General features: G+C 38.0%; 1 protein-coding gene across 5 annotated transcripts in view; it reads right to left on the bottom strand.

The window, feature by feature from the left end:
• Positions 1-25228, bottom strand: part of LOC142435896 (thyrotropin-releasing hormone-degrading ectoenzyme-like) — a 477641-nt gene that overhangs the window by 223159 nt on the left and 229254 nt on the right. For all 5 annotated transcript variants that reach the window (XR_012781657.1, XR_012781658.1, XR_012781656.1 and 2 more), the window contains exons 3-4: positions 17619-17684; positions 427-492 (exon numbers count right to left, since the gene is read on the bottom strand). The gene's annotated coding sequence lies outside the window, so the exon portion shown is untranslated. The remainder of the gene's footprint in view (positions 1-426; positions 493-17618; positions 17685-25228) is intronic.

Below are 25228 nucleotides of genomic sequence, written 5' to 3'. Positions count from 1 at the left end.
GGAAGTTTCATTAGCATTAATTTTTTTTACATAATGGAGAATAAAATACATTTTACTGGTAAAGTAAATACATGCAGCATCATTAAATATCCCCAGTGTGTCTAGTTGGTATATTTAAATATTTGTCATGCACACAAGAAAACATATTTCCTTAAAAACTTGCAGTATTTCTCACTTTAGCATGACTCACTTCCCAAATATATTAAAATTGTATTCCATAATTATTATCTTTTTAAAGTATGAAAGGCATCAATAACATTAAGTACATTTAAATCCCATTGTATTTTTAGTACATTTTATATAGCTCATTACTATACATTTATAAATAATACGCGACAAAGGAAATAAAAGCTCAAAATGAAAACATACTGTCAGCGTCAATAAAAGTTACCAATGGTTTGGGTTCTTTTTCTTCCTATACTTTACCTCTGAGAAGGCATTCCAGAGATCATTTCTGGCTGCGTTGCCATACTTATGAATGGTTAAATAACCCTACAAAGAAAATAAGATTTGAATTACAATTTAACTGCTAAGCAATTACCAGTTAATATAATCATTTCTCAAATCAAATAAACAATTCTATTTGCTGTGCTTATATTGATACAAAGAGAAATACTCATAAAGGTTTATAAGAATTAAACTATTCAAAAAAACTTAAGCATAGCATATTTACTAATTAAGTATCAAATAACTTTAATCTTTAAAAATTATTTTTGAGAGTTGAATCATTTATAGATTTGGGGGGGTCAAAAAACATCCCTTCATTTATCATGTCAACCTTGGCTTTTTGAATTAAATTACCTCCCCAGTGTAATATTTTGGGAAACCTTGCCCATCAGGATTTTAGACTGGAATCTAAAAAAATATTTCATGGGATAAGAACAACTCTGACAATAACAAATCTTTACTGCGGTGGATGTCTTTCGAGTTCAGATTCCATGGAAGAGTATAAAATGAAAGCAATGTGTGGTTTTGTGTGACCCTTATCAGAAGGCCTAACTAAGAAAGATTTGGTCAAGTGGGACTGGCTGATTTTTGTCTACGTAGCCAGTGTAAATGAGTCCCAATGGCCTTCTGTTAGTCAAACAGGTAAGAGGTATCACTTTGCCCAAAGAGGACTGTTGTCACAGGCTTTCTAGTGCGAAGGTGCCTATTATCACAGAGATAAACATTGCTTTTCATTGACTTGATGAAAAAGTATTATTAAAAAGAAATTTTATCCTGGTCTAATATTTTTTTAATTTAGGAATTCCCAACTATTAGTTAAACCTACACACTCTCTTTCTAATTTAAGCCTTCCTCCTCTCTGGGAGGCATGGATGCATCGCGGTGAATGCGTCCTCAGTTATGACGACTGGGCACTTCGTTTTCCGATGTCGAAGTGGGAGAAGGAGAAGAACATAGATGATGTTAAGCAAAGTGTCTCATTTGAGATCCTTTCAGCCCTAGAACTTGGAGGTAACAGGCAAATGCTTAATTTACATGCCAGTTCTGAAACTGGGGGGAAAATGCTGACTCCATTGAGAACTTTATGTAAAGTGGGATGCTTTGGAGATAATTAAAGTTGTAGAAGCAGATTTTCTGAAATACAAATTGTAGCACCTGTGACAGATTGAGCTTTTGTGGGCAACTCACATGTTCAGATGGCACCTCCCACTTAATCAGACGCCTGGAGAAGCAACATCCACACTGACTTAGCAATGACAGATTTCTCATCAAGATGCTCTGGACAACTTTACTGCGAATTTAGATCTCCAAAGAACTAATCTGAACCTGGAGTTTAGCTTTGGGTAGGAGAGCTATATGAAGCACTCTCTATTTGAACCCTGGGACTAGGATTTAAATCATTTTCTGATTAGGTGTTAAAATTATTAGAAATTTTGCTTTTAATTTGTTTGTGTGTGTATCTTGGGGGATCTCTTGAATACACTGAAAAACAATGGACATTGAAACTTATAAATGTATGTGAAACATCTATTTAAATGAGAACTATTATTGTTGAGTTCTGTTTATGCAGAGGTATTGGGATAATAAAAGAGAGGCAGCAAAGGGACACCGACGGATCTGGAAAGGACCGATGCAGGAATACAGGTTTCCCCTTGGGGTGGATCAGAATATCTACAGTCAGTCTACCATGAGATCGGTTGGATCTTAGCTTGATTTTGATCATTAGCTCAATGTCTTTTTTACTCTCCCAATTCTGTATAAGGCTCCAATTTGTTTCTAACAAGCTGAAATGGCAATCAGTCAGGATTAAGAAGGGGGTCTTCATATGCCAGGCTGGATATTCAGGATAGAAATGGTATGTTTTTGTTGGAATCCCATCAGCTTCAATATTCATGGCATTGGAATTCTTCAGATTTCAACTGTCTTTCCTCCCCAAACACATATTCTTTAGTTATCCCAGCCTTTCTCTTATACAACAACGATATACATATGGAAATATATTCTTAGTCTTTGGAGAATTACAAAGAAAATGTGAGGATCATGCCTATTAAAAACCATATCATCTATTTATTCTTTTATTTCCATGAATTGTATAATGCACTTAGTATAGACCAGGAAGGTTTCGTGGGAATGGAGGAACAGTGATGGGCAAAAGGTCGTTGAGAAAAAAATGTAAATAACAAGATGCAATTTGAGTAGGTCCCTGTGACTGAAGCTGTGAAAGTCTTGGACCAAAAATTACAGAGCCAAAGCAATTCCAATGGTTGGTGCATGTTTACATCGAACGACTTTAAGTTCTATTCTAACCTACCAGTAAATGAATATGACAATGATTGGATAAGAAATTTATTAATAAATATAGACACATATATGAAAATCCAACATTAGATATGACATTACAATATAAATGTATAAAGTATAATGCTTTGACATCCACTGTAAGAACAGTGATGGGCTGTCTATACTAGATATTTCAGAAATGAAAGAAGTTGAAAATAATGAAGATGATTAGTTGAATATACTTATGAGACCTATCTAGCAATATAAACTGATTACAAGTTAAAAAGGGATTAACCGAAAGCATATTCTGATATATCTACCTATGGGAAAGCCAACATGCATAGTAGTTAAAAGTGAAGTGAACTACTTTAAAATGTAGTTAAAAGGAAGGTTCAATATTATATAACCCAAACCTCTCTGCCATCAAGTCAATGCTGACTCATAGTGACCCTCCGAGGGTTTCTGAACTGTAACTGTTTGCGGGAGTAGATAGCCCTGTCTTCCTCCCATGTACCTGCTGGTGGGTTTGAACTGCCAGCCATGTGGATCACAGTCCCACACGTAACTACTACACCACCAATAGTGATTGAGGTGATATTAGCTACAATAATCTTCTTAATAAGCTCAGGCTACTGAATAGGAAACTGAATTACGTAACCAACCAAAGGGTAGCATCACTAATAATTAAGGAATGTTTCACATAAAAAACTATAATGTCATTTGCCTCTCTTAACACTGAATTGCTTTATATTCCTTCACTTAATTCACATAACATTGGGATAGGTAATATAATCATTTAAGATATCAGGAAATTTGAAATCACAGACCCTGGTCCATATCCAAACCCCATACATATGTCTACAGCCCAATATCCACTAGATTCCCCAAAGATAATTAAGGGTCATATTCAAAGAAAGCTAAACTCACTCTCCTCCCCCAAACTGTCTCTTCTTGAGGGCTTTTCCCCAATGATGAATATGAACCAAAGAGTCATCTTTCACGCCTTCCTGTCCTTCCCGTCACATTACTGCTCTGATATCCTGAATCTTCCTCTAAGGTGCCACGCTACACATTACAGCTTCTCACCTGGACACAGCGCCTGCCACTGCTTCTTCTCTCTTTCAACCCTACCACACACCACTGTGCTAGCCAGCCAATACGGTGTGCTCAGAAAACACTACACCTTGAGCTCCCTCATGGACTAGCCCCGCTGTACTTCCTCAAGCCTCTTAGCACTTGTTGCCCAGTCTCAGATTAGCTACTTTATTTGAAGATGCCTAATACAATATTTTCTCTATTTCCTAGTTCTCCACTCAAACTTTACCTTTCTCCTTTACTGTGCAAATTCACTTTAATAGTCAAGTCTCAATTTTAATGCATTTTCCCTGAGAATCTTTGCCCACTTCTGCCTCCTTTCTAATTCTGAGCCAAGTACCTTGTACCCTATCAGAAGACATATTACTCTGTGTTTCAATTGCCTGCTCATTAATTTAACTGCCCACATAATCTAAAAACTCCCTAAGTAAATCCCACCCAAACCATTGGCATCCAGCTGTTTCCACTGCATGGTCGTCCTGTAGGAGGGAGTCACACTTCCGGTAGCATTTCCTAGAATTTTGCTTCTTTTGTTTTACAGAGATCTGCCATGTTTGGTTAAAACTACTTTGCTTTTGGTTAGCACAGAACACTTCCCCACTGCAGGACTAGCGCCTCTCGCCATAAGGTCAAAAACAAAATGGTACTGGTATCCAAATGATTATGATGTATACCACAAAGTAGAATTGCCCCCTTTGGGTGTCTAAAGTTATAAATCTTTACAGGAGCAGAAATCATATAGAGCAGCTGGTACTTTTGAACTATTGACCTTGCACTTAGCAGTTCAATAAGTGATCTAATATACCACCAGGGCTCTATTGTGTAAGGTAAGGACCTGGTTGTTTTGGCTTATCACTGTTTAACCAAACTGTGTTCCCAATATAGTACGCAATAAATGCTCAATCTGCGTGTGTTTTCTGAGGTTCCTTAGTCAATATGCTTTTCTATTACTAATTTGCAATGAAGTAAAAGATTTATTACACTGATAAAAGCAAGAAAACCAAACCCAGTGCCACTGAGTTCATTCTGACTCATAGCAACTCTGTATAGGCTTTCCCAACCACATCTGGACAGGCATGCACAGGCTCATCTTTCTTCTGTGGCTGTTGGGTTTGAACAACTGACCTTGAGATTAGCAGCTCACACACCAACAGTGCTCCTTACTATTCACACCAGATTCGCTCAAATACTCAAACTCATTTTTCTCAGTGTTTATTTGTTATATATAATTTACATTAATACATATGCAGTTCCATATCAAAAGATTTTGAATGATTGAATATAATACCATTTTTGGTTTTCCACTTTTGGCTAACAAGTAGTACAGTTCATAACGTTTCATATATAAAAGCCAGTGGGACTAAGAAAGGCCAGAGGGAAAGTAAAATGTTGAGCTGAGGAAGTAAAGGCCTATTATCTTTCAAGGTTTACATGCAAATAGTTATGGAATGCTTACTCTCTTATTAATGAGTCTTTCCGCGTGTTAGGGCAGCAGATTAGCTGCATGAGTAGTCTATCCCTCAGGTTACAGAGGGACCATTCAATAAAAACCAAAGATGCATGACGTACTTTAGATGTGTTTAGCTGAAAGTAAAACGAAAATTTACCCTATGATGACTTTTCTTTATTTTTTTCCCCAGGATGACTTTCAAAGTGATAAAAACGTGTCCCGTCCTCTAAGAAAAGGAAGATTACAGTAGAGGTGCAGCCCCTCCCTCCGGAGCACTTCACTGAGCCCCCTTAGTGGAATCTTTCCTCCAGTTTGGGCTCTTAGCAGCTGAGGCCCAAGCACAAGATTCAGATATCACAGTCGGCAGAGACAGAATTGTTCCTTCCATCAGATGTTAAAGACTCAAGAGACCTTTGCTTCAGATCCTGCAGCCAATACCTCAAATTTCTCCTTTATCAGAATTTTATGATGTCATGAATTATACATATTAGGATTATTTAGTATATAATTTAACCAACCTAGCTAAAACATGCTTCTGATGCACTAAGCAGTACCATTTGGATCTTGCAAAAGGCAGAATCCAGTCCTTAGCAGGATATGGCTGCCTAGAGTAGGTGAAGGTGAGACGTTGAACAAAGTCAGAATTCAGTTCATGAGTAAAAGGGAAGACTCGCTCATGAGCACACCACGAACAATGCTTTCTACAGTGAGACCAGGCCCCATGTTGCACGCAGTGACTCTGCTATGAGGATGTCATCTACTTGCACGACTAGTTTGAGAAATGATAAATAAATTCAGGCATTGATTTTTTTTTCCTGACTGTATGGCAGGAAGGTTGAAACAGGTTTAAAACATTATTTCTTTCTATCACGATAAAATGTGCCTTGAACAATTGATACCAAAATATGTCAGTGTTTGGCTTTCTGACATTTAAACAGCACTTTTCGATGGGGGCAATAATTCAATACGGACTTTTATAAGAGAGCAAGGAGAGGGACACAATACTACAGGCACACTTGCCACTCTCTCTGGTAAGAGAGGATGGGCGTGCCCCCTGTCCTCAGACAACCCCATGCTCCCTTCGAGGTCTGTGAATGCCCGTGGAGTAGAGCAAAGAAGGGAAGGAAGATCATTGAAATGTATGTCCTGTCTTGGTGACAGGAGCTGGGTGGGGGCCATGTCAGCAACTGGATCTGAGAGTTCTGTAGCTCGACTCTGGCTGCCTCTCTGTATTTCACAGAACCCTTTAGTTACTACTCTATTTCCAAAGCCCAGCTATTTAGACTTTCTTTTGACCCAATGCGCTACCTTTGAACCCTGCACTAAATTTGTTCTGGATAATACAGCTGGAATTTGCTTCTGTGGCTTGCAACTCCAAACCCTAACTGATAGAATACTAAAAGGTGCCGTAAGCTGAACAAACAAAACAAAGATATGGCTAAATTTCCCTAATAACCCACCAGCTTTTGTGTGTGTTATAAAATGGACTCACTGTCAACGAGTGGATGACTCCTCACAGTAACCCAGTAGCACTGGGGACCTGCCCCTGTGAGTCTCTGAGACTGTAACTCTGTGAGTCACAGCCAACACAGAACCCCTCCACCACCAGGGCTCTGCATAATAAGTATCGGGGAAAGTTTTCAAAAGAGGCAGACCAGAAGGTTAAAGTCCACACACACAAACCTGTACACACACAGAAACTGAAAGGGATGCAGCCTGTGCAGAAGCTCTTAGACGGAGGTGCACATAAAGCGACAGCGACGACAGTGCATAATTATAATAAGCTACTTTCTTGTCTTTACAAAAGCTTCCACAGCCGGGGTCCATAAGCAGAGGAAGGACCACGAGCTCCGGACTCCAATCTGTGCCAGTGTGTGCACTGTGAGAGTGTGGTAACCTGAAGGGGTCCATGAACACCACCACCACAGATTACAAACTGCCAGGTCACAGCAATGTCACCGAGAGTGGGATAAAATCTATTGGAATGCTGGCCTGTGCCAGCATTCAGAGGATGTCTCTACAATCCCTGACCTTGAACGAAAGCAGCAAGGAGACTCACACAGTGACAGATGACAAAGTAAAATACCACAAAGCTGGAGTATAGACCAGATGCTATTTTAGGTAATATGAGAAGACTAGTTAGAGATTATGAGATTATGTAAAATGAGCATCAAAGCAGTGACAAAGCATAAAACAAAATAAAAGCAGTAAAGTTCACATTTTCATTATCAGAGAGAAGAACAGAGGAGGAAACAGAGGCACAGGTATTAATTGTCCCTATTTACCATTCAACTGTGGTCAAGCTTCCCAGAAGAACATTTGATCTCTTGGAACCCTTACTCACTTGTCAAGATCTGGAGGTTTCCAGCCACCATAAAACAGCAAGGTGCCATTTAAGAACAAAGCTATTTAAATATGCAGAACAATCGCTGAAAAGTACTTTATTGTTGATATGTCATTCTGATTCTGTGGGTTTTTTTTAATGTGTGTTTATGCCAAAAGTTATCTCCCTAAGTAGTTTGATTGGCTATAGGAGGATCCAGATATTTCTCCAGGAGCAAAATGCAATTTTGCACGTTTAAAAATTTCATCATTCTACTTAATGAGTATTTTAAAACTCATACTTTCATGATAAGCTACTCAGTATGGCAGACGATTTTCACTCAAAATAAACTGTAAGTCCATGAAGATTTTTAGTTGTCTATTCATTTGATTTTTAATTAAAGACAGCGAAACATTCTTATACCAGGTTTGTTTTTATATGTATTTTATGTATTAATTATAGATCAGACTCCAACATGCAGGCACACCAGCAGAAAGGCAGTTATTTCTATTTTGGGATGTGTACTGTGTTCCAGAACAACCTGACAGGGTCCTACACCTGTAAGTGAAATAGTGTGAAAGTAATAGTCTGTTGGGGTGCTCTGGAGTACTAAAATAGCCCTACTTCTCACTTTCACTGCGAGAGTGAAATATTACTCAGACATAAAATGTATCTATTGGTAAAACTGAAGTTTGGGAACTGCCTTTGCTGAATGCCCTGGTAAAGGACTTAGACCACTACAAGCTTACCAAACAGACATATTTGGTCTTGGCTGGCAAAATGCACTATTTCCTAGGAAACAAGAGGGCACTGACGTTAAGTCACGTCTATGACCATCACCGCCCCCACCCTACTCTTGCTCAGCACCCAGTGCAGGAGACTACAGGAAACGAAAATGCATTTTAATTGAGAGATATTGGATGTGCACAGCAAGGAAATCCTTGGTAAGATAAATATATATGGTGGCACAAATATAACAATTGTGAGTTTATCTCAGGACTAAGCAGTGTGGTGTTTGTTTGTTTGTCAGTTTCACAAAGACTCACTACGAGTCAAATTCAACTCAATGACAACACACTCAGAAGAACTGGGTAAGGAATTTGGCCCTTACCAGTCATCTGATAATATTAATGTATACCTTACAAGCATGTGCTCAGAAAACAGTATAAATCTTTAGAAAAATATACATGATGCAAAAAAGATCAGGATACATTAGAAACTTTATGAGCAAGCTCAAAAAAATACTATCTGGGTTGAACCTCTCTCTGTTCAACTTTACTTCCAAGAGAAGTCAAAATGTTCCAGAGGGCCAATGAAAGGAAATTATACGAATTAACCTAAAGGAGAAAAATGCTTGGATAAAAAAAAATCACATCAATGTCAATGAGGGGAAGGGCAGAGTTGAGACCCAAAGCCCGTCTGTAGAAAATTGGACTTCCCCTCACAGAAGGGTCACGAGGAAGAGATGAGCCAGTCAGTGTGCACATACTTTTTCTCTAGTTCTTTAATGCTTCCTCCGTGACCCCCACTCCCCACTATTATGACCCCAATTCTACCTTACAAATCTGGCTAGACCAGAGCATGTACATTGGTACAGATAGGAGCTTGCAACACAGGGAAATCAGGACAGCTAACCCCCTCAGGACCAATAATGAGAGTAGTGATACCAGGAAGGCAAGGGGAAGGTGGGGGAGAAAGGGGGAACCGATCACAATGGTCAACATATAACCCTCTCCCAGGGGGACAGACAACAAACAGAAAAGCAGGTGAAAGGAGATTGGTGTAAGACCTGAAAAAAAATGACAAATTATCAAAGGTTCATGAGGTAGGGCGCGTGGGAGAGGGAGGGAGGAAAATGAGCTGTTACCAAGGGCTCAAGTAGAAAGATAATGTTTTGAAAATGATGAAGGTAACTTATGTACTAATGTGCTTGACACAATGGATGCATGTGTGGATTGTGATAAGAGTTGTTAAGAGCCCCCAGTAAAACTATTAAAATAACAACAAATTAAACACAAAAAGCACGGAGGAAAAAGTTGAAGTCGAAACTTTATACCTGAAAAAAACTAATTCCCCTCTGAGTTTAAGAGATTTCCTGAAGTTGTAAGGCCTAGCACATGTAGTTATGCAGCCATTTACTGAGATGCCAGGTTTGCTAGCAGCTAGCCCAGAAAATGGGCATACGACATTCATTCTCGCCATACCTCTATGTACAGACACTGACCTCAAGAGGAGAGGTTTGGAAAGACGTACAGGTAACACTTAAAAATACGCACTATCTCCACTTCTCTCCAATACCTACACATTCCATGACATCAGGACCTACGACTGCCTAGCAATGTAATCGAGACCAGAAGGTTCCGCCCCACATGTTCTAGATTGGTAAGGTTTCCTTGAACATTTTTACATTTATGGGCTTAAGGACACTTCTATAAGGACATTAAATTTCTTATATTCTCAGAGGCAATTTCTTTTCTTCAGTGCTAAAATCATACACACTATACTAGTTTATTATTTGTGTTCGTATTGTTAATGTGTGTGAGATACTTTCTGTCTTCTTTTTCCTTAGATTTCATAGTTCATCTTAATCAATTCTTGGCAAATAGCCACCTCAACTTTTCAGTTCTGTTCTTCAATTATACTAGCTTGGCAAAAAAACAATTCCAGATGAATTCAAGTATTTTTCTTCTCTAAACCCGCACTCGTGCAGCTGAACGTCACTGGAGAAAATCCTGTAATTAAGCAGATTCAGTCTATGATACGTTCATAATCACCCAGCTCAAAGAGGCAATCAGTAGTTAGTAGGTGTGCCTCTTTATTCTCAGACCTACATGCTCACATTTCACCTCTCATCCTCAGCTTTCCACTACAGACCCTTGCTCAAACAACACTGAAAAAAAGCACAATTAGAAAGGAGCTCCCTCATCTCCCCACTACCAGATTTTCAAGTTTATTGAAAGCATCTTTCTACTATAAAAATTAGTCCCTTCACCACCGCAAGGACCGAGATGCCAGTTTTCTCTTCTTGAGCACTACCAAATTCCTTTTCTTGTTAGTACAACGGGCTCCCATATTGAAGTAGTCAATAAAACAAAAGCTTTCTGTGAGTCCTTATATCCTTTATAGCAAATTACTTCACTTTTCTAATATCCTTCTTTTGCAATTTTTAAAAAGTATGCGCTTATACCCATTCCACTCAACCTAATAAAATTGCAGTCTTCCAAAAGAATACGTTTCCATTTTTCCCCTACTCCACATGTATCTTACATTTAACCTTGCTGCTCGCTTTCTTGTTGTTGAAACGTGTTTCTCTCCAGGCACTGGCGACACTGCACACTTGGTACTCTGCCTGCCTTGGCAGCTGCTCCATTTGGATCTGAGGTGGCCCTCCCTCTTCTCGGAACCCCCAACCGGTACAGTCCTTCCCGGTTGGTCCCAGGCCCTCAGACAGGAAACCGCAGAGGCGTCCTTGACTCTGTTCTCTCCCTCTGCTCCCACACCTCACTCTTCGTCCAATGTACGCCAAGTCCCCGCTAATTGTACCTTCAAAATACATTTTGAATATGTCCCTGCCTCTGCATACCTAATTATGCCATATCCAACCTTTCATCCTCTTTTACCAGATACTTAAATTCCCTTCTAATTTTATTAGCCAGTTACCGTAATGGTAGGCTGATTCTTTCAAGGCCACTGCAATATTTGCAGAAAGATAGAGAACATCCCAGTTTAAAACCCTTTAAGAACACCCCACTATACTTAGGATAAAATCCAATTTTCTCCACAAAGTCTATTTGGATACCCCATGACGGGCTCCTACCCGTACCTCTCCGACCTTGTCTTTTGTCCTTCCAACTTTTCTCAAGCACCTTAGCTTGCTTCCTTTGACATGCTCAATTTTTCTTACCTTTTGCACAAGCTCTTTCCTCTTCCTGATGATCTCCCCTCAGCCCTTTTATATCCCTCAGAACTTTGTGTATCATCCATTTTCTGAAGAAAGATCTTCTAAATACCCGATAAAGTTACCTCCTCTCACTCCCTCGTAGCATTTAACACAGTTAGCACCATATATTTGTCTTTGAATCCTTTATCATATTTTATGATTCATGGAAATGTATACTATACCTGCTCTATACAGCATGCACTAAATACTCACTACTTACCGTAAGTACATAACAAGAATGTATAGAATAAATGATATTTAATGGGTCATAAATATGGGCTGTAGAAATAACTAAGTATAGCTTTTAGTATAGGAAGAAAAACTATAATTTTGTTCTGTTAGCACAAAGTATTAACAGGCAATTTTTATATTTAAATGGTTAGTGTTCTTAAATGTTTTTAAAAATCACAGGTGGAGGCCTTGAGCCAACAAACAGATGGTGGCTATTGGAGATTGCTTACAAATGGAATCATATTGAGGAAAGCAAGTGATGCCACCATTTTTTGTCTTTAAAATATTTATTATGATTTACATGAAAGTTTCCAGAGCAAATTCATTTCTAATCCAGCAATGCATGCATGGGGAGTTCCCTGGCCCGGGGTTACAATTCTCACAAGGTGTCAGCACTTCACACATTCCTGCCTTGGTTTTCCTGTTTTCATTAGCCATGGTTTGCCCCCTTTCTGTTAGTTTACTGGAAACAATTCTGCTTGATTTTGCTTTTAGATAAATACTATCTGTTCAGGTGTATATACTTGATTTTTCTGAGGGGCATGTTAGTTTCACCCATGTGTTATTGTTCACACACCAGCTGAAAGGTGGTCTCAGGCTTGGCTTCAGGTCTGAGTTAAAAGAATGTCTGAAGGCCATAGCTTGCAGGACCCACACTCTCTTTGTTCAGCCAAGGTGAAGTTGTGTCTTTCTCAAGACAGACTTAGAAGGTAGAGGAGAGCTAAAGCACGATTACCATTGACCGAAAAGAGGTCTTTCAACACATTCGATCTTACTGTAAGTTTTCAAACACGTGACCAGGAGCAGTATTTACAGATTTCTTTTAAGTCACCAACTTACAAAATGTCATCTTTCATATGATTTTAGATATTTGATATCCCAGGGGAGAAGGATATTTTCAATATAAATGTTAATGTTCAGTATCTGTAGTGCATATGCATTTGTACAAAGTTTTGAAAAGGAGAGTAAAAGCTGCAATTTTAAGTGTATAAAACACAAGGCTAAAATCTTCATAAAAGTATAAATAAAATGAATGTGTTGTTTCTATTAGGTGCCATCAAATCAGTGCCAACCAATAGCGACCCGATTCACATACAATGAAACACTGCCCTGTCCTGGACCGTGCTCACCATTTCGCCTTGGTTTGTACCCAATGTTGCAGCCACTGAGTCAGTGCATCTCCTTGAGGACCTTCCTCTTTCCACCGGCCCTCTACTTTACCAAACATGATGTCAGTTTGTTTGTAAAAAGTATGTAAGGATCTAGGATGAACGCTTGAAGTCCTCATCTCTAAGGAGTACTTTGGGCGTACTTCTTGCAAAACAGACTTTTTAGTCCTTTTGGGAGCCTGTGGAACTTTCAAAAATGTTCTCACCATAATTCAGATGCATCAATTCTTTTTTGGTCTTACTTAAGCAATGTCCAAATTAAAAAAAGGAGAGAAAAGGGTGCATCTTTAATAGTAAAGGCTTTTTGGTTGATTACAAATAATTGTATCCTTACACAGAAACGCATTGCTACTGTATGGATTCCAATACCTAGCGACCGTCGGTGGGCACTGACGCCCTGTCCCGGTCAGTCTCATGGCTGCACTCCCTACAGGGGCAGACGGCCTTTCTTTCTCCTGAGAAGAAACTACGAGGTTTGAACTTTGGACTCTTCAGTTAGCACCGAAATGCTTAAGGCATGGCTCCATCCATATAGCTGCAGAGGTCACAGGAAAGCTTGCAGTTCAGAAGCACATGGTAAGGATTCCGTGTGTAAGCCTTCCAATAAACAAATTCAGTGACAAAAAGTAATCCCTTTTTATTTAGAGACATAAATAGCCATGGCTATTTAAGTTTTAAAAGTATTTGTTACACATGAAACTATTTTCACATCAAGCAATCTTTCAATAAAAATCAAATGTTTTTCTCTTTTACATGTTCATTAATCTTGCCTTTGTAATTTAACTTGTTAATAAATGCTAATTTGGTAAAGTCCAAATGGCTAGAACCAGTTGTGATGAATCGGTTTTGTAAGACTATCATAAGTATCATCACAAACAATGATTACCAAGCGGTAACTCTTTTCCCTATCACATATATAAAACTGTGCCGTATTTTAAATGAAACAGAGAGACATTTGAGCAGAAACGGTCCATGGCCATTCATTTTAGATTAAGTGTGACTGAGTCACCATCAGGACGGAAACACAAACCATCTCCACAGAAAGGACCTTAACTTTGACACACTGTGTCTGCTCTTCTATTACTATCTGAGTTTTCATTTTCGTGAAAACCCACATGCAGGGAGCAGTCTTTCACAACTGTAAGCCTGCAGGTCTCAAACAAAAGTCCTGCATACACATGCTAACAGACAGCAGCATCTCCCTGGAACACAAGTTACTGAGCATGCTTTGCTGCTAATACTCCCTGTAGCATCGTGCCTGTCATTACTTCAGGCCATCAGAATTTTATGAGCACAAACCAATAATAATGATATTTGGATTCAGAGATGATGAAACATGGAAACATGGAAACATGGAAAGGCTTGAAATATTAGAATGATATTGCTATGCTTTGCTACTGCATTATATACCAGCTATGGTTTCCTGAAGCAAACCTTCAAAGATGGGTACTTAAGAAGGTGTCCTGTCAGGTTAAAAGGAATATCATTGAGATAGAATATCCAGTAAAATTCACCAAGCACTGTTTAGTTTTTCGAAAACATAATTTAAGACAGATAAAGTCTTAACTATGAAAATGTAAATTATCCATAGCAAATCATGAAATGATTTTAGGTAACTAAAATCAAACAAATATATATGTCAAATATTGACAAAAAGAAATAAGTCACTATCAAAACTCTCCATCACAATAAATGCTGGTCTGATGGACTAAAATTAAGGTATTATATGCCCTAGAAGTCAAATGGAGTTAATATTCAGAACCTAAATCAAGCTTCAAGAAGAGCAGTGGCATATTTTTGCCCATCTATTCACATTTCTCCACATCAAATTATGAACACTAGTTTCACATGAAAGTCAAGTTGTCTAACTAGCAAATCAAATTAAATAAAATTTGGATTCAGAGATGATGAAACATGGAAAGGCTCTTAGAGATTATCTAGTTCAACTTTTGAATTGTAAACTTTGGAACCAGAGGATAAGGGAGATTTAGTGTTTTGCAGAAATCCCACCAATATTTTTTAAATAAATAAGACTATCATTTTTGCTCTGTATTCATTTCATTGTGTCATGCTTTCTGAAATATGTTTGCTATTATTTTGGGAAATGCAATCTTAAGAACAATATAGAGAGTGCACATTTGGAAAAATATAAGCAACCTACTTTAAATATATGTATGTTGTTTATAAGTGGTATATTAACTCAACAACAAAAGGATTCAATGTTTCTTCTCTCAAAATTTTACTGTCAAATATTACACGAAACTTCCAGAAAAGAAAAATTTAGGTATATAGAAAATTAACAGAAAATATCATTGTAATGTTTTTCATGTGTGGACCATGAAGACAAAGCTGCAAATACAAAAAATAAAACAACAGAGAATAAATAGAAGAGATAGACAGATAGACCGGCAGGCAGACAGATGGCAGAACAAGCTTGAGCATGCTCGAGTGAGACCAGAAGAGTAGGGAGGTGGAACGAAAAAAAAAAAAGGAAAAAACATACAATTTTAAATTTTATATTGCCTATAACTGTTAACATAATCTAGTGTCTATTTGCAAATGAAAAAATTCTATTTGTCAACAGAAAATAGTCATAGTTATTATGAAAAGAATTCATCGTTTGTCCAGCCGAGGTAAACCCTGACAGCCAGGCTTGGCTGTCTCAACAACATGCAAACCAATACTCCCCTGAGCCCCTTTGGAAAGGAAGCATATTAATATCAACTCTGACCCGTCAGCATCATGACATGAAGTGTCTGTTCAGGAGGTCATCTTCAAAATGTATCCCATACATCTTCATGCTCAGGAGATGATAATTTATCACCCCGACATAGAGATCTACTGTACACTAATCCAAACTGCTGGTGATACACTAAATCAGTTTGAGTGATGAGTATAAATAAAGCTGAAAGTGAAGTACTGAAGGATACAAATCTATCTGACCAATGAGATGTCACAATGCAAATAAAATGCAATGTGGACAAACATAGAGCCCCTTACTTGAAAATTAAAGCCAAATCAAGTTTCAGAGGATAAGTAACACATTAAAACAAGTTTTATATCCAAGTTTAATGTAATGAGAATCAGATGAATAGTTTTTTTCAGATATACTTGATCTGAAGTCTATTAAATATACTTCAATATAAAAGGATATATTTAAAATGTACACATTTTGCATACTAAGGAAAATATGACAAAATAAAGCAAAAAAGGTTGCAAAATAATAATCCTTTCCAAATAAAATAACTATGATTATTCAATCTGCTGAGCAAATCTATACAGACAGATGAGAAAAAGAACAAAAACTGTACTCAGAAAATGATTTCACATCAACTAGCTACCAAGAAATCAAATTCAATTTGTATTGCTCTTATACAAGTTTAGATTTTTTCAAGAACTGTCATGCTACAACATCAATGGGGAAAACAAAGAAATGGCGGTAGAGAAGGACATTCCTCTGATATTCTTGGAGGGCGCTCCTCGAGAGGAGGGAGAAATCCAACTATGTGATCAGAACAGACCCTTTCTCCCCAACAAAATAGGTTCCATGGATTCAGCTCTTCTGAAGGTTTCCCTAATGGAAGGAGCTGAGTAAAGTAACTTCCAACCACTGCTGGAACAAATCTGTGAAAATATTTTCTAAGGGAAATTATTCTTCAGGAAATTTATAGTTTTGCTTTGTTGTGCTACGTATAACTAGCCTTGTCAAAACATAGTTAACTCTTGCTTTGTATTTTACCTTTAAAAATTGTGGGGGGTAAACATAGAATTATACTACTAAAATATGACCTGATCTCAGATGTAGTTTATTAAAATTTTAAAATGAAAGCTTACTAAGAACAGATAAGATTGATAGCTCTCTCTGTCTTAGCATAATTGTATTTCAGGTGAACATCAATTTACTTTAAAGGACACTTCTAAGTAGCAGAATGCATCATAAATAATTCATCAATCACAGCTGCTAGGAACATGATTTGCTCTAGCAGATTTCAATGGAGTAAAAGTTTTATTTTTCTGTATTTGTATTTACTTTAAAAGCCATTAAGAAGCCTCTTTTTCTAAGAAATTTACTCCTAAATCTCATACTTCCTACTGCAAATACATTTTGATAAAATTGTTTATTTTCCTTTAATTTGTACAGCACTGTATTTTCTAATTAAAAAGAAAAATTTAAATGATCATCAGATAAATAACAATCTCTATCTATCTATCTATCTATCTATCTATCTATCTATCTATCTATCTATATATATATATCAACAGCGGAGCAACAGAAACACAAAATACATGTAGCTGAAAATACTATTAAGATTTTTCTTCACAATATAATTTTCCTAAGGTTATTATCACTTCTTACCTTACATAAACTTATCAGTGGAGAAAAAAGAGAGAAGTAGGCATTCTAAATATTTTATATCAATTATTTGGGCTCTTACAATTTTAATTTAAAATGAAAATTAAACATATTCTCAATCACACAATACTTCAAGCTTATTCTGGTGCTATTGAGAACATGGTATTTATAAGTTTCATTTCTCATATTGAAAGATGATGCTAACCTTATACATCTTAAACTTTTCCATACCATTTAGTAATCTTATATCAGTAATTTCTTAAACTGTAAAACATCTACATAGCATAAAATAAGAAAAATTTTAAGAGAAAACAAAGCAATTTACTTACTTGCAAACCCCTTTGAAACACTGAATGGCCCATAAAATTAGCCAGCATTTGAATTAAAGCAGCACCCTGTAGAAAACATATTTAAAAAATAAAAGAATTTGAACCTAGTGATATGATTCCAAAATTTTCTGACACCAATAAAACACAGTGTATTCTTGTAATTTATTTTAAAATATGCCTTAAACAAAAGCAAGAACACGTATACCACTTGGAAGAACTTTATTTGTTTTGTAGATCTGAAAGTTTTATGGATGCAATACTGATCGTTGCAGAATAGAAAATTCTTGGAAAGAATATCTCAGAACAATAATAAGCTATAATTTGGGTGAAATAAAAATCATACTGAGCCATCTACAAAGTAAATAAAAATTAGTTCCACTATAAGTTTATAAACTAATAAGGAAGATATGACATTAATAAGCATAATAAAGTATAAATGTAGAGTGACATAGCTACTGAATGCACCCCTGGCTCCATGCGGAATAGAATTGTTGTGGGACTGGAGACTTTGGAATACTGGCTAACAGTTCAAACTCTGCACCAGACTGCTGGCCTCAAACAGTGTGTCTGCCAATTACTGTCCAGGTATCCCTGGGACAACGATCTCAGTGCTCCTCTCATCTCACATTCCTTGTGTGCATATTTCATATGGCTGCTCCCAAGATTAAATTAATTAACAAATGCAAATTGTTTGAACAGAATTTTAAAAATACTAAGCACCATGTGTTAGGAACCCCGATAACTCCATGGTTAAGAGTTCAGCTAGTGATCAAAAGGTCAGTAGTTCAAACCTACTGGCTGCTCCATAGAGCACAGCCCTGCGCTCTGCTCACATCAGTATTGCCCATGGCTGTCAATTCAAACCAATTCAGAGCAACTCTGCAGGCTGGGGCAGAGCTGCCGCACAGGGTTTCCAATGTTAAGAATTTCACGGAAGTAGATTGATGCCTCTTTGCTGCATTAAGCAGCTGGTGAGTTCACACTGCTGATTTTTCAGTTAACAATCAAGCAGCCTAAGAAACCCAATGGGACAAGTCTGCGTTGTTCTCAGAGTCGCTATGAGTAAGAATCCACTGCATGACACGTATAAACAACGTATATGGGTGTTAGTTATTGATATTATATCACCTCACTACATAAGTTTTGTGCTAGATCTTTGAGAAGCAATGTTTACTCAAATACAGATAAAACAATGTAAGTATAACTAATGTGGTTAATATGAATACTTAGCAAGTCAGGGAAAATACTACGGGTGTCTGCCTACTCACATTAAGTATCATTACTATAACAGAACAAAATCTGGACAAAAAGGTAGGCACGTAGTCAACGTGATGTTGCAAGTAATGATGGATGGCTAAAGCCAGATGAACAGAAACCAACAACAGAAACAAAAGTAGAAAGGGAAAATAGTAAATTAGCTACAGCATTCAAATTGCTTTGAGCTAACAATCTTTGTAAATCAAAGAAATACTTGTCCACCAATGTCCATTGCAGTGTTATCCACTATAACCAAAAGATAGAAACAAGGAAAACGGATATGTCCATCAACAGAGAAATAGACAAATACCATGTGATACAGACATTCATTGAGTTGTAACTCATAAAGAAAAAGTCCTGATGTGTGCTATGATATGTATGAAACATGAAAAGACTTGCTATATGGATTACATGAATAAAAAGAATATGTATAAACAAGTTATATAAAATATCAAGGAGATGGGTTAATTAGGAGGCCCAATGTTCATCTGCTACTGTAATACTTTATAAATAAATATACGTGTAGAGCTCTAGTACCCTGTCATTGCATATAAATGTAATTATATATATACATGCCTGTATAGCTATCCAAGTTTTCAAAGCTAGTAAGTGATAGAGCTAGGGACCCAGGAAGTCTGATCTAGTCTAAATATCTACATAGGAAAACACTAAAGACTCGGCTATTGACAGCTAACATTACCTATATGGAGTCATCTAGTAAATAGCAAAAAAATTATTCACCATAACTTTCACACAAAAAAGCAGAGACTAGATAAGTGGATATTAATTCATGCGTTACTTGTAAAGCTTTCTGCTATCAGAAAGCACAAGATCATTGTTTACAATAATTTCATAAAACAACAAATTATTTCAGTTATTTTGAAATGAAATATATATATATATAAAATGCTGCTCAGGTCACAGGTAATATATAAGAAAATTAGTTTACATATCTTTTATCCCCCCCTGGCCTTTCCTTCCCTCTGTTAAAGAGTCATTTCGTACTGAATAGGCCTTTGGCTCACACAGAGGTAACAAAGAATGTACAAATGGTTAACAGGGCTAGAATTGAAGACAACATTCTTACTGTAGATTTTGGAAACAGCAAATAAATTCATAGAAAACCTCCTAGTTTCCTCAAAATGTATCTTATACTGAACATTTTTCTACCCCAGCAACGAATGGTTACATTCAGCGATTTAACACACATCATTTGAGAAAGATTGTGAAGCAGGGAGGTACAGAGCCATGCGAGTCCTGATATTACGTTACTTTACCGTATGTTTTACACTTTGATAAGAAGTGGGAGGCATATTATATTACTTTAGTAGATAAAATGATAAATTGATAAAATACATGAAAAGAACCACCCACATACAGGGCTTCAAATTAAGGTACACCTGCGATATCACTGTAGGCTTGTCTACCTCTTTTAGAGACCATTCATTCAAGCATTAGGTTTAAAATTAAGTAATCACTTTGTCAATACTGCTAGCTGTCAGTTTCTTGTACTGTGGTAGATTGCAGGTTGCTGTACTGCTAGAAGACGGGTCAAATACCAGTAGGATCACCTGAGGTGAGAAGTTTTCAACAGTTTCCAGACTAGGAATAGGCTATAAAGAAGAAATCAGCTCTCAACTTCTAAGGGATTCGCTGTGGAATACCTTATAAATAGTAGCAGAGCATTGTGAGATACACTGAAAACCTTATGATTAGTAGGGGGATATTCACAGATATAGCACAAGATGATGAGCCACTCAAGTTAGAAGTCACTCAAAATATGCCTTGAAGAACTGCCTTCTCAAAAGTACAGCTGAGCATAATAATGGAGATGGAGTGCAGCCTGCAAGACTAGTAGCTGCTGAAGCGTGACTCACAATGAGGAGCAGAAGCTGCAAATATGTATTAATAACCCTAATATGAGATGTGTGATGTTGTTTGAATCTAGGAAAATTGTGAGTTCTCAGAAATCAAATGGAAAGCAAAAGGATGGATATCCTAGCCATTAGTCACCAGAAATGGTTTAGCATTGACCATTCTGAATCAATCCTACAATTTACCACGTTAAGATGTCAAATTCAAAGGCAATGACATGTATATTGTAAAAAGAGGATTTTTACATCATGACCAAGTGGGATTCATACCAGGGATGATGGGATGGTTCAATATTTGAAAAATAATGCATGTAAAGCACCATGTTAACAAGAAAAAGGATAAGAAGCATGTGATTAAATCAGCTGATTCAGAAAAAGCATTTGATAATATAATATCCAACACCCATTCCTAATAAAAACTTTCAAGAAGACAGAGGGGAAAAGTCTCAATATAGTAAAAGCCATATACAAAAATCCTATAGCCAATACTACACTCAATAGAGAAAAGCTGAAAATATTTCCTCTGAATATGGGAACCTGACAAGGATGTCCTTTATCGCCACTTTTATTCAACACTGTGCTAGACATCCTAGCCTATTAATACCCTAAGACAACAGCGAGAAATAAGGGAGTGCACGTGGCTAAACTAGAAGTGAAACTGTCGCTATTTATAGATAATGTGATTTTATATATTGAGAATCACAAGAGTCCACAATAGGATATTGAAAACAACAGAGCAGTTTAGTGGTATAGCAGGATACAAGATTAACAAGCAGAAATCAATGGGATTCCTATATTCCAGTGGGGGCAACACCAAGAAAGATTTCAGGGCAACAATATCATTCACAGTAGCCGCACAGAACCTGGTTACCTAGCAATAAATCTAATAAAAAAATAAAAGATCTGTATGAAGAAAACTACAGATTACTCCAAAGGACTAAAGGGGATCTACAAAAATGGAAGGATACCCATATTCATGGATTGGAAGACTCAATATTGTGAAAATATCAGTATTACCTAAAGCAATCTACAGATTCAGTGCAATCCCGATCCAAATCCCAGCATCATTCTTCAAAGAAATGGAAAAAAATTATTACCAACTTCATTTGGAGAGGAAAACAGCCCAGGATAAGCTAAGAAGTCCAAAAAAAAAAAAAGAAATTAGGTGGTCTTGAATTCCCTGACCTCAAAACCAGTACCAGCTGTCAAAGCAGTCTGGTACTGGTATAATGACAGAAACACCCACCAAAGATCAGGACAGAAAACACAGAAGTAAAAACATTTGCATACAGGCAACTGATTTTTGACAATGGTCCAAAAGGCTTTAATTGGGAAGCTGATACCCTCTTGAATAAACAGTGCTGAAACATTGGCTATGCACCTGCAGAGAATGAAACAAGGCCCATATCTCACCACATGCACAAGGATAAGCTCAAGGTTGATAAAAGACCTGAATGTAAATCCCAAAGCTATCAGGGTCATTCAGGAGACAATTGGGGGCAATTGTAAAGTGCCCTAGGGCAGGGAATATATGGGCTATCAGAGATAACAAACCAATCACAATCCATGGAAGACAAAATAGATGAGTGGGACCTATTAACAATTAAACACTTATGTACATCAAAAGACTTCCTTAAGAGAAGGGGGAAGGGAGACTCCAGATAGGGCAAGATATGACAAAATAACAATCTATAAATTATCAAGGGCTCATGAGGGAGGGGAGAGCAGGGAGGGAGGGGGAAAAAAAGAGGACCTGATGCAAAGGGCTTAAGTGGAGAGCAAATGCTTTGAGAATGATTGGGGCAGGGAATGTATGGATGTGCTTTATACAATTGATGTATGTATATGTATGGATTGTGATAAGAGTTCTATGAGCCCCTAATAAAATGTAAAAAAAAAAAACTTCCTTAAAAGAGTAAAGAGAGAGCCCACATACTGGGAAAAGATATTTAGTAATGACGCAACAAACAAATGACTAATTACTAAAATCTACAGTATGTAAAAATCTACAACAATAAAAAAACAACAACTAATGATCCCCTGTGAAGGTGAGCAAGAACCAAGGATGACATTCAAAAGGCTAATAAACACCTGAGGAATGCTCTCGGGTCACTAGCCATCAGATCCCCCAATAAAGTAAGTAAAAACAAACAAACAAATAAAACAAAGCCAAAACAATCATAAGATACCACCTAACACCCAAAACTACTGACCAATTAAAAAAAAAAAGAACAAAAAGACTGAGAACAACAAATGCTGGAGAGGGTGTGGTGAGATTGGAACTCTGATCCACTGCTGGTGGGCTTGTAGATAAGTACAGCCACTGTCAAGGTGATATGATGACACCTAACACAGATGATTAACAGACAACACATAGCAATAGCAAATACATTCTAGTAATATGTCATTGTGGTAAGGTGTAGACAATGTAACTCATCATAAAAGTGTCTGAATTGTTTCTTTGAAGTAACTTACCATATTCATACCTGCTATTACTTCTGCATCATAATTATGTGATATGATAAACCATAATGAATAAAAACCAATTGTGAAAAAACCAAACATGTGAAAAATGATATGATCCAGCAATACCATTACTGGGCATATACCCAACGCAAACAAGAAGCAGATTACAACAGACGTTTGGGCCCCCGTTTCCATGGCAGCATAGTTCACTATAGCAAGAATCTGGAAACAGCTAAATTCCTACCAGTAGATGATTGGATAAAGAAACACGGGTATATACAAACAATGGAACCATACACATCCCAAAAAAACAGCTGTGAATCCATGACACACCTTCAGATGTGGAAGGAGCTGGAAGTCAGTCTGCTGAGTGAAATTAGTCTGCACGCATGGACGAGCCCTTTATGAGACCGCGGCTGGAGGAAAAAGCATCAAAGTTCACACTTGTGGGACTCTCATCTATTGGCTGAGGGCCATACAGTCTGGTAGAGAGGCTGACCGGTGCCAACGAACCGTACACCCTCTGTTCTAGATTTCCTAAGGTCACCAGGCTTGAGGCTGCCTCACCTCAGCTGGGATCAACGGGTCAAGAGGGTAGAGATGTCTAATAAGAAGCTGACATGTTCATCTTTGATGAGGTCCCCCTCCCCCCCAGGGCCGGGTAGACAGCCCTATCAGAGAGAGCAGACATACACATGGGAAAACAATGTAAGGGAACAAACAACGCAAGGGAAAGGGAGCAAACATAACCCGGGAACACAAGCCATACCTGTCGGTAGGGAAAGCGAGAGGCCTGACTTCCCGGTGTGGGAAAGAATGAGTGGAAATGCTTTGGGGGACAGTCGGCAGGGTGGGGGGGGGGAGGGGGGAAGTGCCTTTGCCAGTATGCACTGGATGGACCACATTGACCAGGGTTCTGAATGCATCTCGGGACCCTGGCCAAGGCCTGAGGTGCACGGGACACTGAATCCTGGATCTTTCAAGTAGATAAAACCATGATAAATGAAGAAAAGATGGAAGTGGTCAAGGATTTCATCTTCCTTAGATCAATGTTCATGGAACTGCTGTCAAGAAGTGAAGAGACATACTGCACAGGACAAACTTGCGGCAGAAACCTCTTCAAATGGGGATGAGTAAGAACATCACTTTGAAAATCAAGGGCACCTGACTCCAGTCCTGGTATTTCCAGTGGCCTCATAGGCAGGGGAAGTTCGGCGCTGAGTAAGGAAAGCCAAAGCACGGGGGCACTTGAGAGAGGCTGTGGAAGGTAGCCCGCAGTACCAGAAAAAGGAGGAGGGATCGCTTAGAAGAAGTGCATTGAAAATGTTCCAAAGAAGTGAGGTTGGCAAGACATTTCTAATGGACTTTGATCTTGCTATCAAGAGCTAAGTCCTGGAAGAGGTCACCGTATGCATGTTAGAAAGGCAAAACCAAACAGACGGAAAGACCCTTGCCAACCAGGATGCAGACTGCCTGCAACCATGGGCTCCAACCTCCGAATGGTGGCTGGGCGACGTCCAGGCTGGGGGTAAGTACGATAGACTCTATTCCATGGCGCCTAACACGGACAATAACAGTAATAACCGCCTACCTGATGCTTTACAAATAGCACCCAAAACAGAAACTGCTGCCATCAACATGCTTCACCGGGGAAAAGGTTAAAATCTATCTACAGTAGAACCCGGTACTCGACTGCATCAGTGAGCGACATAATTGGATTTTGATGCGAAATGTAGAGAGCATTTTGCATCAGAGCGCAAACAAAACATCAGAACCTGACCCGACGCACATGATTTTTGTAAAGGAAGCAGTTCGTGGTTCGGTCACGTGCGTTAGCTGGCATTGTCAGTCTAGGCCTTGTTTAAACCTTTTGCGGCTGCGTTCCAAGCGTTTTTGCTATTCTTTTCTTAGTTTTCGTGGCTTTCTGTACTGTTTTTAGATAATAAAAAAAACATGGGTTCAAAAAAAAGAGTATTTTGAAAAGAATTATCATGATAAGGAACTGGTTAACCT

This window comes from Tenrec ecaudatus (assembly GCF_050624435.1).
Source record: "Tenrec ecaudatus isolate mTenEca1 chromosome 6 unlocalized genomic scaffold, mTenEca1.hap1 SUPER_6_unloc_2, whole genome shotgun sequence".
NCBI classification, from domain to species: domain Eukaryota; kingdom Metazoa; phylum Chordata; class Mammalia; order Afrosoricida; family Tenrecidae; genus Tenrec; species Tenrec ecaudatus.
This window is presented reverse-complemented; position numbering and strand designations above follow the sequence as displayed.